Source organism: Anomalospiza imberbis, chromosome 32 (assembly GCF_031753505.1).
Source record: "Anomalospiza imberbis isolate Cuckoo-Finch-1a 21T00152 chromosome 32, ASM3175350v1, whole genome shotgun sequence".
NCBI classification, from domain to species: Eukaryota; Metazoa; Chordata; class Aves; order Passeriformes; family Viduidae; genus Anomalospiza; species Anomalospiza imberbis.
Genome location: NC_089712.1, coordinates 31,994 through 34,328, shown reverse-complemented (window position 1 = coordinate 34,328; position 2,335 = coordinate 31,994). Strand labels below are relative to the sequence as shown.

At 56.1% G+C, this 2,335-nt stretch overlaps 1 pseudogene; it reads right to left on the bottom strand.

Moving 5' to 3' along the window:
- Positions 1-272: 272 nt before the first annotated feature.
- On the bottom strand, positions 273-1,564 carry LOC137463952 (zinc finger protein 3-like; annotated as a pseudogene).
- Between the last annotated feature and the right edge of the window lie 771 nt (positions 1,565-2,335).

Sequence of the window (2,335 nt, the reverse complement as noted above, 5' to 3'; positions counted from 1 at the left end):
CCAACCTCAGCCTGCCCCGACTCAGCTGCAGCTGCTCCCTCCAGTCCTGTCCCTGGGCACCAGAGTGAAGAGATTCCCACAGCCCCAGCCAGGGACCCGCTCCCAAGGCTGTGTCCATGGCCACCAGGGCTGGGACCAGCTGGGGTGCTCGGTTTCCAAGGGCCGGGGTTCAGGAATGGGATTCCCCAGTTTCCTGCTCCCGCTAAAAACCATGCTGCCGCTCGCTGCCCTCCCGCCTCCCATGGAAAGCACAAAAGGCAAAGATCCCAGGCTGGGAGGAGAACAATTTACTGGGAACAGCAACGAGACAAGGAACAAACAGGAACAGAAAAAATATTGAAAACAGAAGGGATAAGAAAAACTATTTACAGGAAAAACTACATCACAACTGACTGGCTCTTCCTGGCCATGTATTTCCGCCTCCCTGGAAAGGACACCCTTCTCCTCGGGGACAGAGAGAGAGAGAGAGAGAGTCCCTTTCCTGCCCCTGGCAATGACCTGAGGTGGGAGTGAATGTAATGACAGGGCCATGGCCAGACCCTCATGTTCTTTGATCCCACACCATGTCATTGGCAGGGGCAGGAAAAGGGAAAGATCTCTTCCCAGCATGGATCACAGGGAACATGGATCACCAGGGCTCTTCCCAACATGGGTTCTCCCATGGGGGATGAAGCTGGAGCAGTGCACAAAGCTCTTCCCGGAGCTAGGGCATTTGCAGGGCTTCCCTTACTGGTGTCTCCGTTGGTGTCTGGCCAAGTGAGAGCTGCTGGAGAAGCTCTTCCCACACTGGGGACACTTGTAGGGCCTCTCCCTGGTGTGGATGCGCCGGTGCCAGGTGAGGTGGGAGTTTTGCTTGAAGCCCTTCCGGCAGTGGGAGCAGCGGAAGGGCCTCTCCCCAGTGTGAATCCGCTGTTGCTTGAGAAGAATGGATCTGGTCTGAAAGCTCTTCTGACAGTTGGGACATTTGTAGGGCCTCTCCCCAGTGTGGATCATTTGGGGATGATCAGTTGGGACTTCTGGCTGAAGCTCTTCCCACATTCCCCACATTTGTATGGCCTTTCTCCAGTGTGGATCCTCTGGTGGCTGATCAAGTGGGACTTCTGACGGAAGCTCTTCCCACACTCCCCACACTCATAGGGCCGTTCCCTGGTGTGGATCCTCTGGTGGCTGATCAAGTGGGACCTTCGGCTAAAGCTCTTCCCACATTCCCCACACTCATAGGGCCTCTCCCCGGTGTGGATCCGCTGGTGATGGAGGAGACTGGAGCTGGTCTGAAAACTCTTCTGACACTCGGGACACTCCTAGGACCTCTCCCCCGTGTGGATGCGTTGGTGGATGGCGAGGGCAGAGCTGCAGCTGAAGCCCTTCCCACACTCCCCACACCCGTAGGGCCATTCCCCAGTGTGGATCATCTGGTGGCAGAACAGGTTGAAACTCCTCCTGAAGCTCTTCCCACACTCCAAGCACTTGTAGGACTTCTCCCCATCAAGAAGCTGCTCATGCACCACCAGCTCTGAGCTCTGGCTGAAGCTCTGTCCACCTTCCTGGCACAGGGAGGTCTCTTCTCCTCAGAGCACCCTGGGTTGTGTTTGCAGCCCCTCCTCCTGCGGGATCTCCGGGGCTTTTCCTCCCTGTTGGATTTCTGCGCCATGGAGTTGCTCAAAACGGCCTCTTCCATGAGGTTCTGCCGCGGGGATTTGTCCTCCCTGGTCTCCATCCTCAGCTCCTTCCCTGGGGGAGGAAGGACAAGGAGAGGATGGGATTTGCCTCCATGCCAGAGGGAAGGGGAAGAGAATCCCCCCAGTGCGTCCCTGGCAGGACGGCGTCGACAGCAGGGTTCTCCTGCAGCCGGGAGCCACGCTGGGCTGGGAGATGGAGCAGGAGAGAGGGGGAAAGGGGCACTGACTTCCTCCTCAGCTGCCCGGGGGTGCCAGGCCTCCTTTTTCTTCCTCGCAGCTACCTCCTCCATCTGGTGAAGTGTTGGAGATAGGAAATTCTGTTTTGGGAGAAAAACAAGGGATGAGCACATTGAGTTTTGTACTGGTTTGAAGGCAAACCAGGGGGAGAGTCTAAGCCAGAATTACAATTTAGTAAGAATATTAAGATCAAGGCAATGAAACAGAAACACTGGCTTAATCTGACAGAGTCAGGATTTAACCTGACACCCCGTTGGTCAGGGTGGTGGTAGCCGTCGGATGAAATGGTGGCTGCAGACCTGTTGGAGTGATGAACGTGATTCTGTCAAAGCGGTGATCCTGTGGAAGGGTCTGGTCTTCCTCTGAAGGTCCAGTGGTGATTATGGGGCTCTTGTCCTCTGGGAATCCAGTAGGCAAGG